This window comes from Urtica dioica, chromosome 3 (assembly GCF_054948205.1).
Source record: "Urtica dioica subsp. dioica isolate 48M chromosome 3, U.dioica_male_clone48M_v1_H2, whole genome shotgun sequence".
In the NCBI taxonomy this organism is placed as follows: Eukaryota; Viridiplantae; Streptophyta; class Magnoliopsida; order Rosales; family Urticaceae; genus Urtica; species Urtica dioica.
The window spans coordinates 9,821,074-9,835,663 of NC_142758.1; the positions used below are offsets into that span (position 1 = coordinate 9,821,074).

A 14,590-nucleotide genomic window follows, 5' to 3' on the forward strand; every position below is an offset into this window, starting at 1 on the left:
AATTTGTTTGGAGTGAAATTTGGTTCCAAAATCAGACCTGATTATTTGAAGTTGTGGTAAGAACACATCACCATTACCATGATTGATTTGCATAATTTTTTTTTATTGAAATACCGATTGATTTGATTGAAAAAAGGGGTCAACATATTAAATGTTACAGATTTATTTTTCATTAAAAAAATATCTTGTGCCATTGGATGGTATTGAAAAAGGGCCCCAAATATCAACATGAATTAATTCGAAACAATGAGAATAAACACATGTACTATTAGGAAATGAAAGACATAATTGTCTTGCACAAAGGCATACATCACAAAGAAAAAGTTTATTTGCCACAATACATGCATTATTCTTAACTAGAAATTTAAACGAGAATCAGAAGGGTGTCCGAGGCGTGACTGTCATAATTACAAATCTGGTAATGAAAAACAAAATTTGAAATAAAACGAGCATCAAAATTATAAAGTCCATTGTGAGTTCTTGTTAGGAATTTAATATCCCTATAACCATGCAAAAAATAAATAACTACGCTAGCAGGCTAATTATTTATACGATTATAAAACAAAATCTAGATTTGCAGATTTGAATATAATAAACTAAAGAGCAATTCAAGCAATCGATTAAAAGACGAGTATTCAGATTACTTACATGTTTGACAGTCTGTGTCACGATCCGCGACCTCTCGTCGCCGGTTCACGAGCCGCGACGGTGGGTTACGTCACAAGTCACAACGTCACTATAATAATATATCTCATATCCACAAGAATAACATTATATAACCATAATCAACGCAATACTTATATTAAACATAATACGATAACATATAAGTATTATAAGTCGTTATATAAAACCTGGTAAATTTTTCGTTTTTCTCAATTCAAACTTTGAGTCTCACTACGACTCTAAATATTTACATAACCGCTCTTGGGTTTACGTATAATTACAGGAAATAGTTTTAGGAGCGTAGTTTACGGAAGGGGTTCAACAAAATATAGTTATAACTATAGAAGAGGTTGATCCATAGTGAGTCTCCACTAGCCCAAAGGTCAAGAGATACACGTCCGGTCTTCGTCTTCAGTTCTGTTATTCACATCGCCGTCTTGCCCTTCTCTACATTACCAAGGGTCATAAAACTATGAGTCGATTGACTCAGCAAGTGGGAGTCTAACTTAGAAAATAAAGCGACTAAATGCCATGTGATATCATGTGACGTGCAAACAAGCACATAATAATGCATGGATGCAAATCTACCAAGTCTAGAGCATGACTCTTGTGTATACACTTTAACTAGAACTTGTCGTCTTTAAGGTTACACACATCCCCCGCTATAACCTTCAGAACGACAAGAGACCAGCCTTAGACTTCGAGCAGCAGTCGTCCGGCGGCCTAAGAGTTTTAACGTCTGTCTGGGATCCACTAATGGTACCAACTTCATTCGGCGTCGGCGCAACCCCCAGGCCCTCATAGCCCGTCAAGGTGCGTCCTTCAGGTCCTCATAACCTGGCATTAAGATCGGGTGCGACTCTTGGTCGACTTCCCGATAAATGAGTACTCAGCGCCATCCCCCAGGCCCTCATAGCCCGTCAGGGTTCATTTCGTTTTGGTACCATCGACGCAACAATTCTTTAAGGTTCAGGTACTCTGCTGCACTCAGAGTACACACCTATGCTACTTACAGGAGAGCGACTCAGGATAAATCCTGAAAGAAATTTCATTTCCCTTTTATGCTCGTTAGTGTTTTAGGTTGAAGACTCGGGATATGAATCCCGGTACTTCTACCCTCGATTTGAATTCGAGAGTTAAACACGGCTCTCCTGTCTCCCCCGTTCTAACGGGTCATCACAGCCTAAGGAAATTATATCACATATCAGAGGCTGGGTTTCACAAATCTCATGTTTGAACTTATTGAGCGAACTCAAGCTAAGTTTTCAGGAAAAGCGGCCGAAGCCTTAATCTTTGAGATTATTCGATTTTAAAGCTTTTCCTATTCTTGTTTACTAACAAACAATAATGCACGTAAACAGGGTTATTCCCTTGGTATGTAGTTGACTTAAGTCTCCACACTTACCCGGAAAAGATCGTCTGAAAATTTGTTGACTTCCGGAGTTTCCTTGCTTTTCACGCTTCCCGAGACTCTACACGTCCTGGAGCGTTATCACGTTCTGAAGCGTCGAGAAACTAAAACCCGAAGTTGAAAACTCATTAGTCAATGATCCGGAAGGTGATGACAAGCTTAAGGTTCGTTATCGGGATTCATTGCGAGTCGGTTCAGGGGTTCGAGAATTTAATTCACTTATTTCCCGGCTTTTCGGAATTTAAACTTATTCAAGACTCGTACAAATTCGTACCAGAGAATGAGTACGAAATAAAATCCAAATCCTTATTTTAACGAGTCTTAAATAAATTAAAGAAATAATCCGAAATAGTACAAACCGAGAATTCTAAATGAATTAACCAAAATTAAATTCTCGAACATCTCTTAATTAAATAATTGATAATCCTTGAATACAAATCTCAAATCCAAAATCAAGACTCGAGTCTAACGCTACAAAGCGATAAACGACTCACGAGTGAGATCGAGCTTTAAAAATCTGTTATGAATTCTCTAACTTTCCAGCTTCCACGCGTTTAGTTCCGCCGGCTCTCGCTCGTCTCAACCTGATCTGTGACTGAGCTGTGAAATTCAGAAAACGAATATCGAATCAATTATAACATCCAACTCCCGACTCGACTTAGAAACCGAAATCGAACCACTAACACAATTCTTAAATCCAATATAACTTGTCACAAAATCCATAACCTTGTCAACAAATCACGTAAACTTGTCATAAAGTTCACATTTCAACCTAAAAAACGAGCTAATTAACCAAAAACCTGAGCCCGACAGAATCATCAAATCTCAAATCATATCCACCAATTCCAAAACCAAATCACAACCTAAAACTTAAAACCATATCCAAACCCCAATTCTCAAATCAATTTCAATTCCAAATTCTCAAATCTCAAAATCACAAATCATAACTTTCCAAAAATCGTCATAGCCTCCTAATTCAACCAGAAATTCCTTCACAAATCGAACCCATAACAACCACACAACTCAGCAACGACAAAAATATTGCACACACACACACACACACACGGCCTTAACCAAGTTCACGGCCGAAACCAATTTTCAAACCAAATCCCAAATCAAACCACATCAATACCCAAATCATCACGACCTCCATCAAACCCAGCATCAACAACACAGGATTCACAATTCAAAACACACGGCTAAAAAAACCAAGCTACACGGCCAAAATCAAATTCATGAGCAAAATCATCAAAAATCCAAAACTCATCACATCAATATCATCATTAAGCATCAACCACTCCGGAAAAACCACTAACCACACTCAATTCCTCAAGAACCATTTTAGAACGCGAAATCCCCAAAACCAATTTCTCAAAACCCTAGTTTCCAATTCGGGTCAAGGAGATTTACCTTGTTTCTGAAAGAATTGAACCCTCCGGCGTCCTCTCTAACTCGCGGCGGCTCAACCTTCACAGCGGTCGCGCGCACGGCGAGGCACGGTGGTCGGCTGGATGGCGCGCGCACGGGACTGGGGTCTCGGGCTGGTGCTGGTGGCCGAGCGTTCTCTCCCTCGGTCGCTCTCCTCCTTCTCAGTCTCGCTCTCTCGCTCTCTTCTGCTCTCTCTCGCTCGATCTCTCTTTCTCTCCCTCTCGGCCGCTCGCTCTTTCTCTTCTCTTCTTCTTTCCTTCTCTTCTTCTCTTTCCTTTCCCTTCTTTCTTTTTTTTTTCCCTTTCCTTTTCTTTTCCCGTGTCCTTTCTTTGTCTTGGGCTGGTGGGTTTAATTTTACTCGGCCATGAAGACTTAATGACAAAGTAATTGACCAAGATAAGTGTTGAGTTGGCAAGGATAAGAACTAAGTTTCCAAAATTCCCATTTAACCTTCTTTTCCTTGTTTCCTTTCAAGTGGGTCCATTAAAAATTGTCACAACCACGTCTTTTCATATAATTATTTAATTAAATCCATATCCGAACGGATTATAATTATATGATTCGAACCAAGAATTTTCTCATTCGTTCTTGATTAATTTAAATATATTTAAGGTTTCTCGGAAATAATTCTCATCCTTGAGAATTTATTTCTTAAATTAAATTCCGGCATATTTCTCCAGAAATAATTTATTATTCGAGACGAACTCGATAAATCCTTTATTTATTCCGAGATTTTTCATTACCTTAAAATAATTTAAATTAACTCGCTAAACTTCAACGTCCATAATTTATTCAAGAACTTACTTGTAACACACGAAAGCTCATTTATTAACCGTAAACTACAAACAGCGAGATTCAAAAGTTTATCCCTTACAATCCTTACCCCCTTAAAAGAGTTTCGTCCTCGAAACTTAAAACAGAGCAGAGTACTTCTTTTGCATCTCACTCTCAAGCTCCCATGTAGCTTCCTCTACAGCATGTCTCTTCCACAAAACCTTGACCAAAGGAATGGTCTTGTTCCTTAAGACTTTATCTTTGCGATCGAGAATCGCTACAGCTGACTCTTCATATCTGACCTCATGAGAGATCTCAACCTCTTGCTCTAGTAGAACATGCGAAAGGTCAGACACGTACTTCTGTAGACACATGGAACACATCATGGAGGTTGGACATGGATGGCGGCAACGCCAAGCGATAAGAGGTCTTGCCTACACGCTCAAGGATCTCAAAAGGTCCAACATACCTTGGAATGAGCTTCTCTTTCTTTCCAAACCTCATAACTCCTCGCATGGGTGAGATCTTCAGAAAAACTTTCTCTCCGGCTCCAAACTCTAAAGGTCTTCTATGCCTGCCAGCGTAGTTTTTCTGACGACCTTGGGATGTCTTCATCTCGAACCTTCAGTTGATAGTATCCCGAACGCAAGTCAATCTTTGAGAACACTATCGCTCATGTGATCAAAAAGATCATTGATCCGTAGCAACGGATACTTGTTCTTGATCGTTACTTAGTTCAACCCACGGTTGTCAATACAGAGCCGTAAGGAACCATCTGCCTTCTTAACGAACAAGACAGGCGCTCCCTAAGGTGAATGGCTCGGTCGTATGAACCCTTTGTCGAGCAACTCTTGTAGCTACGTTTTGAATTCTTCCAATTCTGCTGGAGTCATACGATATGGAGCTTTCTATATCGGAGCTGTACCTGGAATGAGTTCTATGTTGAACTAAACTTCTCGATCAGGAGGTAGACCTGGAAGATCTTCAGGAAAAAAAATCAAGGAAATCTCTAGCAACTGGAATCTCATGCGGCTGTGGTTTGACTGTCTTCGTGACGTCTACCACGCTTGCAAGGTAACCAGTGCAACCTTGATGCATCATCTTTACGGCCTTCAGCGCCGATACGATCGAAAAACTCGATTTTCGAGAGGAACCTTGGAACTACAGCGTTCCAAGTCTTGGGTTCTTGAACAGAACCAACTTCTTTCGGCAATCTATGATTGCATGGTGGGTATTTAACCAGTCCATTCCAAGAATTACGTCATAGTCTACCATTTCCAATTCTATCAAGTCTGCTTTCATCATCCGGTCATGAACTCAGATGGGCACATCTTTATACCAGCATAATGACTGGTACTTTTCTCCAGAAGGCGTAGCCGTAACGAACGGGTACGAGAATTCCTTCTGATGCTCACCTAACTGATCAGACTTCCTAGATGCGATGAATGAATGCGTGGTTCCTGAATCTATAATGCATATGCAGAGAAGGAATGCACGAAAATCTGACCTGTGATAGCGGTGGACGACCCTGCTCGCACCTCATCTTCACGGATGGAGAAGACTCTGGCATTGCCTTTCGGTTGCTCTTTGGGTGCAGGGGTCTTCACTTCTGGATTCTCACATACTCGGGACAGATGTCCCTCTTTCCCGCATCTGAAACACACTAGCGCACGAGCATAACACTCTCCCTCGTGCGATCTGCCACACCTTTGGCATACGGTCATCTGATTACTTCCAGATGTCATAGGCTTCTTACTGGGCGGCCCTGACTCTCCGCTATCTTCACGTCCTCTGTTCTGGTTCATCGACTGTGATTGATTTCAAGAACTTCCTTGAGGTCGATAACTCAAGCCTTGTTGGGACCTCATTCAATCGAGTTCTTCACGAATCCGAGCTTGTTTTTGGCACGAAGCGCCACTGTGATAGCGTGGCTTTCGGAATGGTGGATGGAGTATAGAGGCATTGTTTATGTATCCTGAGAAAGAGGAAAAATATATATGAGAATGATAATAGATTGATGAATCTTCCTTGATATTTAAATAGTTTGAAACGATTACTGATATCAATTGTGTTGAATAAATGATATTAAAAACTTATATTTATATAATATATATATATATATATATATATATATATATATATATGGAATTGAACAGATATATAAAAGATGTGATCTTGGGAACTAAAATACTGATCGTATATATTGTTAATGATGCTAATAGAAAAGCAACATATGATTAAAAAATATATATATATATATATATATATATATATATATATATATATATATATTGTTCGTATATATTGTTGAGAAAGAAAAAAAACTGCTGCTATTAGAAAAGCAACATACCGATTTGTAGAAAATCAGTTCGTCAGCTCGTCTCACCATCACCACGTCAGCTCGTCTCACTTCGTCATCTCGCCTCACCATCAGTTCGTCAGCTCGTCTCACCATCAGTTCGTCAGCTCATCTCACATCAGTTCGTCCTCAGTTCGGAATCCACCTCAGCTCACTCCGAACTAACCTCACCATCTTGGAACCAGCCGGTTCCTTGGAACTCTTCTCACTTTGGGAAAAGTGTTGCATTTATTTCTCATTCTATTTCCTATGTCTTGTTCTCTGTGTATATTTATTATTCTCTATTTCCTAGAAGTAGTTATTACGCACATTTATTACACTGATCATGTATTTAGACTAGTCTAATGTATCCACCATATCTATAAATAGGTGATACAATTTCATATCAATAACAAGAAGAATATTTCTCAGATTCGACTCTCTCTCTCTCTCTCTCTAAATTTCAACACGGTATCAGAGCAGTAGAGCAGTTTGACCTCAAAGCTTCCGCCAACTCCGCCCGACGGCGATCGTCGTCGGGCGGAACACAAAAATACATATTTCACTCTCACACAATTATATGAGCTTATTTCCTGGTCCAATACCAAAAGCTCTATTCATTTCATTACTCTCGTATAGTTTATTATATACTCTGGAAAATAACTAAGAGCTTAATTCACGGCCTCACGCCAAAAGCTCTTTCACACTTCCATATCTTCTAAATTCAGAAACATCAAAGGCTAATTTTTCCAGACGGCCTCCTATCCGCAAGAGTCTCATCATCACCGATTCTTCTCGTCGCCAAATTAGCTCTTCACCGAGCCTTACTTTGGTGACCTCTCCACTTCGGTGACATCTCCACTTGGTGACATCTCCACTCTTGCAGCCTAGTTCTCCGACAACTCCACAACCATGGCGCCATCCACAGCGGACACCCCGCAACGTCGCCAGAGATCCAAGAGCGAGCGCTTCCTCTGCGACCGAGTCTTCTCTGATCTCTCATTCATGGACGTCTGTCGCAGCTCCGCAAATCAGCATCTCGACTTTGCCACTCGTTCCAAGTTCAACCTTGACTTCGCCTCTCTTCCCAAGCTCGACCTCGACTTCGCCACTCGTCCCAAGCTCGACCTCGACTTTGCCTCTCGTTCCAAGTTCGACCTTGACTTCGCCACTCAGTCTTGGACCTCGACCTCGACTTGGATCTTGACCTCGACCTCAGTCTTGTTTGGAAAAGTGACTACGAGGTAACATTTCCATATATATATATAGCGTCCCACTTCCGATAGTCAGGGGGAGAACCAAAACAATGCCTATCCGAAGTGGTGCACTTTGCCAGCAAAGTATCCAGTGTCAAGCCTATTTGCCAAGTGAAGAATTCCGAGTCTCATCATCACCACGTCTCAGCTTTGCACCGAGTCATCTCCTCTCTGAGTCACATACTCACCGAACATATCAATTGGTGACCTCTCACTCAGCGAGCCCTCACTCGGCGAGCTATCACTAGGTGACCTCTCACTCGAAGAAATTCACATGAAAAGCTTAAATTTATGTACTTTGGATAGTCAGGGGGAGAAATGAATCAATGACTATCCAAAGTGGGAAATGGCACACACTGAGCACACATCATTGAGCTCATCGCAAAGAACTCTCCTCGTCGAGTTCATTGCAGACATTGAGTTCTCGTCAACGTGTTTGCCTCACGAGCGAGCTTCTCATAGAGCGAGCGAGCTTCTCACAATGAGCTCACCACCTCGACCTCTCCACAACGAGCTCGCACCAGCTCACCACCTCGACCTCTCCACAACGAGCTCACCATCTCAAGCTCTCCCACCTCGACCTCGTCACAACGAGCTCACCACCTCGACCTCTCCACAACGAGCTCGCACCTCGACCTCTCCACAACGAGCTCACCATCTTGAGCTCTCCATAGCGAGCTCTTCTCACCCCGAGCTCCCATCATCAAGCCGAGCTCTCCGCACCTCGCACTCCTCACCGAGTCTTCTCGTCACCGAATCATCTCGTCACCAAATCAGCTCTTAACCGAGCCTTACTCCGGTGACCTCTTCCCTTCGGTGACATATCCACTTGGTGTCATTTCGGCCAGGACATTATTCCTCACTACATCGAGCTCGCCACTAAGAAGTCTTCACTCTCAAGAGATCATTTCTTCTCCACTTCTGATAGTCAGGGGGAGAACAGAATAACTATCAGAAGTGAACGACACATTCGGGCTCTCACCAAATGAGCTCTTCACTTCATCACCAAGCTCTTATCCAACGAGCTCATCACTCAGTCAGAGGGAGAACTTGATCAATGACTATCCGATCTAGTCCCGCCAAGTTCTCACTCAGACGCCGAGCTCATGATTCAAAGCTACCATCTATGTCAAAGCTGGAAGGATCTCTACGCTACTCGGACAAGTCAAGCTCCAACATCACTCCACACAACAACATGAACCAGCTCCAAGACTCAACTTCTGTTCCGGACGCCTGTTAACATAGACCAGGTATACTTGGAAGTAAATAAGCTCCAAGACGCAACTCTAGGAACGAAGACCTGCAAAAGCGACATGCATGCTTGGAGGAAAATCAGTTGTAGTCATGTGGAAGAAAATCGGAAGCTTGTATCACCGAGCAAGCATAATCCAACTCGGACTCGTCGGAGCTCTTCTCACAACAAGCTCTCAACACAAGTTGTAGCCCAACTCGCCGAAGTTTTCTGCTGTCAAGATGGAGCCGAAGTCCTCGAAGCTTGCATGTCAACAGAGAAACCTCGTAACGTCCGAGCTCATCCTCAGCCTCGTCCGCACTCACCTCACATTGAGACCAACCACGAGAAAGTTCAACTCAATGACTATCCAATTGACGAGCCTCTTCGAACTGTGCAATCCAAGCTCGATTTCTTCATCATACCAAATCAAGCTTGAGGGGGAGTGTAGAAAATCAGTTCGTCAGTTCGTCAGCTCGTCTCACCATCACCACGTCAGCTCGTCTCACTTCGTCATCTCGCCTCACCATCAGTTCGTCGGCTCGTCTCACCATCAGTTCGTCAGCTCGTCTCACCATCAGTTCGTCAGCTCGTCTCACATCCAGTTCATCCTCAGTTCGGAATCCACCTCAGCTCACTCCGAACTAACCTCACCATCTTGGAACCAGTCGGTTCCTTGGAACTCTTCTCACTTTGGGAAAAGTGTTGCATTTATTTCTCATTCTATTTCCTTTGTCTTGTTCTCTGTGTATATTTATTATTCTCTATTTCCTAGAAGTAGTTATTACGCACATTTATTACACTGATCATGTATTTAGTCTAGTCTAATGTATCCACCATATCTATAAATAGGTGATACAATTTCATATCAATAACAAGAAGAATATTTCTCAGATTCGACTCTCTCTCTCTCTCTCTCTCTAAATTTCAACACGATTAAGAATTGCTGCTAATAGAAAAGCAACAAGAAGATTAATTAAAAAAAACAAAAAAAAAACCTGACAATAAGATGGTGATAAAAGCCTACAATTTTGATAACTTTTTTAGAATAAAAACGTAGGAAGACGAGATTACTGCTATGATACCATATTAAAATCAGATAAACGTGATATGGAGAGAAGGAAATCGGATGATTTTTATTGCTGATATGTGTTACTTTTTTATAGTGAGTACAAGTAGAAAAGGCTGAATATGCTTAACAAACAGAACTGATTTTGTGGAACATACAAATTATCCTAATTTATATGTAACAGACTGTTATTATCTATAATAAATATTAATTACATAAAAGCTAAATTAATATAGCTAAAAACTTTCAGACGTTTGACAACGTCCAACATACGAAGTAGTCAATTCAAACTAAATACTTAGTAAAATAGTTAAAGGTGCATTCTAGCCATTTATAGTGTAAAAATACTACTGTACCTTTAATGTTTGGGTGAACCTGTTTTTCCAGAATTTGAAAATAATTAATCTAGTTGTCCAAAATTGTAATCCACTATTTTTTTAATGCACTTTTATATATACCAAAGAGTTTCAAAACTAATTTCATCTTCAAAACTAATCCACAAATTTTCAAAAAAAATTTAATCATGCCTTCAATTATGTTAATCCAGTTTCAAAACACAAAAATAAGTTGCATGATTTCAGTCAAGATACATGATTTCAAAAATTTTAATTGTGCCTTCAAAAAATTTAATCCACTCAAGAGAAAAAAAACTATCTAAATATTAAGTTTGAATCCCTATCTAAACAGACAACAAAATGTTTGAAGTCTAGTCATCTGCAACGAGAAGGCAACGAAGTGTCAAAATATTTAATATTGCTTTTAAATATTTTAATCCACTATTCAATAAAAAAAACATTCAAATTGAAAACGGAAGAAGAAGACAGTTACGGAAGTAGTGATGACGATCGACGCCGATCTTAAATCTCTTACGGCTATCTATAGACCGCAAAGCTCTAGCCTTAGGAATCCCTGTATCAGACCTTGATTACGTTCCGAACCACGATATCGTCATCGACGGTGCCGACGAGGTCGAGCCCGCCCTGAAGCTAGCCACGATATGGAAACGGGAACGAAACTAACCTAGTTCGTCGGAGATTGCGCAAAGTTTGACGGTGACGACAACAGAGATCCACAGAGATGGAGACAGAGTCGACGGCGAGTTCGAACGATGTAGATGGCGATTGTGTTCGATGAAGATGAGGACGACGATCGATCTCTATGACGACTATCAACTGAAGATTTTTTTAGGGATCGAGAGCTTTTAAGGTGTTTGGCGATCGAGAGGGATTTTCGGTTGATTGAATCATCAGTGCAATCAGTCGTATTGTGTATAAGGGTATTTTTGGGTTTTTTTTCAAAACTTTGTGCTACTTTGTCTCAATTTCGGAAAATTTGGCTATTCTGCCAATCCCAAACTGAAAAATGACTAGATAGTCGTATCGCCTTATTATTTATGGTCATAAATATTATATATATATATATATATATATATATATATATATACACACACATTGAACAATAACAATACTGACACCCTATATGTATCCTATATGTATGATAACATAATTCGAGTATAACCCTCTATATATATGTATATGTATATATACTAGAAGGAGCAGCACGTGCAATGTGCTTCGGCTCCTTTAGGGTTGCACACCTATATGTATCACTCAATATTGATAGTCAATTTTTCGCCGCGTAACGACGTAGGGATCTATATGTAAACATAGTATCTATTTAGCTCGAAGGACCCCTTCATCGAAATAATCTAATCCCTTTTTGCAAGAACCGCTTAGAAATATGTCACTGATGTCAATAAAGCTAAAGCAACGGTACGCATGGTACGATCCCTCCATCACCCAAGGATGAAAGGGGTGATCTTTTAGTTCTTGATCTGTGAAGATACGTTGTTAGGTGCTCCGTGTTGAGTTATGCTTCGATGTCTAACTATATTCTCAATTCTTTTAAAGAAAGAAATATATATATATATATATATATATCTGTTTAATTATATTTTTTTATAAAGCTTTATATATATAAAAAAAAAGAATTAATCTCATTTTTGCCCCTTGGATTTGTACCTCGGTTACATTTCACCCCCTGGATTCGAAAATGTTGCAAAACTCAACCCATAACTCAGACACGTGTTACAAGGTCTCACTTCTGTCAGTATTTGGACGTTAAATTTCACGTTTTGATGACATGGAAAAATTTTAAAGGGTATAAGAGTCTAAATACTTTTAATATTTAAATATTCTTATCAGATATATTAATATTTATTAAATAATTAAATATTTTTAATATTATCTCTCTCTCCTCTCTCTCTTTCTCTCTCCTGTCTTCTTCTTTTCTTTCTTCTTCTTTTCTTCTCTCTCTCTCTCTCTCTCTCTCTCTCTCTTACCCTGTCTCGCTACCAAACCTTCTCCCAAATCTCTTTCTCTCTTTAAATTTTCTGGCTTTGTGATGGAATTAATGCAAAAGCAACTGAGCAAAATACCAAGGCGCAGAAGAAATCAGAGAGGATGCGATGAGGTCGGTCGTGGAAAGAAATCAAAAACGACAAAGTGAAAATCTTTTGAAAGAGAAACGAATCGTGTTCACTTATTTTGTGCAGATCAAAAGGAGTAAGTGCATCGATCGAGTCGAAATCTAGTGAAAAGAAAGTCATGCCAAGTACAAATGAAATTTAAGAGATTAAAATCCTGGGGAATTTGTTTGCATACCGGGTACAGGGTTTTGCGAATTTCGTTCTTCTCGATTTTTTTTTTTTGGAAAATAGAGATTCAGTTGATCGATTGTGATCAAGTACGACATTGTATAATTGAAATTCTCCGATGGAACTGACGGCAGCGTAGGAGAGGAATAAGAAGAGGGTTTGGTTGAGATTCGCTGAGGCTGTCTCGTTCGATGAATCTGTGTTGTTGTTTTTGTCTCTTCTTTTTTTTTTCTTTCGTTCGTTTCTTCTGCAGGTTGGCGATATTGAAGAAGAAGACAGAGAAAAGGTTGAAGAAGAAGACAGAGAAAAGGATGGTGTTTTCCTCTGGTTCGTGGCCTGGGTTGTTATGGATTTTTTTTTTGTTCTTCTCTTCTTTTGAGCTGGTTCATATTAGCGAATGAAGAGGGCTTTACTCGAAATAGGCAGATTTTGTAACCCATTGCTGTAATAATCCAGTGACGAAGTGTTTTATTTAAAGAACTAAACTTGAACACAAATTTCTGTATCTGATTTTACCAGGTTAATTCCAACTTGTGACTTCAAGTCTCAAAGATACGGGGAGAGAGAGAGAGAGAGAGAGAGAGAGAGAGAGAGAGAGAGAGAGAGAGAGAGAGAGAGAGAGAGAGAGAGAGAGAGAGTGGACATCACGCAGGTTGAAACAGATTGAATTTAATGCTAAGAATGATTTTACCTCAGGGGTAAAATCATAATTTCACAAATAAAGCTTTTAAAATCTTGCCATGTCATCAAAACGTGAAATTTAATGTCCAAATACTGACGGAAGTGGGACCTTGTAACACGTGTCAGAGTTCTGGGTTGAGTTTTGCAACATTTTCGAATCCAGGGGGTGAAATGTAACCGAGGTACGAGTCCATGGGTAAAAATGGGATTAATTCTAAAAAAAATAATGCTTTGCAAATCTTCCAAAAAAATCTACATGAAGCAAGTACTATTTTTGTAAAATTTAACTTCACACGAAACCATACCAAAATATAAAAATAGTTCTAGAATTCAACTTCATACAAACCATATTAAAATATAAACAACTCTCATCCTAGTCCATCAGATTCGTAATTGGTTGCAAGTTTCATCGCTCCATGAAGGAATAAGTCTATCGTGAGCTTCCGCCTGTACATGTTCATGAGGGATTGATCTAAAATAGACAGGTGTACGTCGTGCGTTAGGAACTCAACTGTCTTGATCACCAACATGCCAACTCATAAAAATGTTCAAAAATATGTTTTGGTTTATTTTTGATCAAAAGTATTGAAATAACTCTTAGCTGTGTTCGATTCCCATCAGCTTAAGTACCGAATCAGCCAACTGAGATCGAGCAAAAATAAGAGGTGAGTTTTTTAAATTTTTATCCAAAAAGAAAAAAACAAATTGCAGGATACAATTGTATTTTTTTTTTCCAAAAAACAATATAAGAATTACATATATTCTAAAAATATCTAAGAATATCTTATTTTTAACTCGTTCATTCCTGAAAGTTACCATAATGACGTCATAATGTATTTTAGACATAATAGCTACTTGTAATTTAATTCCTTAAAAAACAAAAGCAATTTTTTTCTCACAATAAAAATCAAAGAGAAGTTTCATTAATTGGACCTAAAAATTAATAAAATATCAAGACTAGATATCAGTTTTTAAAATATCAAAAAAGCATTTTTGGTCCAAAAATGGATAAAAATGCCCATCTGACCAATTTTATAAAAATTTTGTCTCTCCCTCTCATTTTCACTTCACTGGATCTTGGAC

At 39.5% G+C, this 14,590-nt stretch overlaps 1 long non-coding RNA gene across 1 annotated transcript; it reads right to left on the reverse strand.

Moving 5' to 3' along the window:
• Nucleotides 1-374: 374 nt before the first annotated feature.
• Nucleotides 375-3,995, reverse strand: LOC149402368 (uncharacterized). The gene is made up of 4 exons (XR_016296105.1): nt 3,485-3,995; nt 2,569-2,674; nt 2,069-2,178; nt 375-1,110 (listed from the first exon to the last, which is right to left on the reverse strand). It is a non-coding gene; the product is annotated as an uncharacterized LOC149402368 (long non-coding RNA).
• Nucleotides 3,996-14,590: the final 10,595 nt, after the last annotated feature.